Source organism: Penaeus monodon, chromosome 33 (assembly GCF_015228065.2).
Source record: "Penaeus monodon isolate SGIC_2016 chromosome 33, NSTDA_Pmon_1, whole genome shotgun sequence".
Taxonomy (NCBI): Eukaryota; Metazoa; Arthropoda; class Malacostraca; order Decapoda; family Penaeidae; genus Penaeus; species Penaeus monodon.
In genome coordinates, this window is record NC_051418.1 from 33646183 (window position 1) to 33646723 (window position 541).

The window sequence follows — 541 nt, forward strand, 5'->3', positions numbered from 1 at the left end:
TGACAAATATCTTCCTGGAAGTAATTTTGTTGAGGGAATAATGGATTTTTTTTTCTAGGATTAATCATATTCAGTGACGATTCCCGGATATTTCAGCTGTGGGACTACGGGTGTACGATGGATTTGTGTGTATTTTTTGACAAATATCTTGCTGTAGTTAATTTTTTTGAAAGACTGAAGAGATAAAAAACATTTTAATTAATTCTTACTTAAAAATGTTATCTTAGTAATTATAGGTCTGCTCAACTCATAATTACGCAAATGAGAAACCTTTCCTCTATTTCCGCAAAAAAACTTTAATCACACGAAACAAACTCAACATACATAGTGGTATTTCTGTCACTCAAATTATATCACCGGTATTGAAAAATCGAAATACAGTGCAACCAGGTCTGAGGAACTGGCAATAGTATATATATATTTATTTATTACGAGGCAAGAAACCAGACAAGCAGAGGCGATGCTGCTCTTAGTCTCCGCTTGTCTAACACATGCAGATTTGTCCAGCGTGCTTGGTGAGCTCTGCATTTCTTATTTTTTT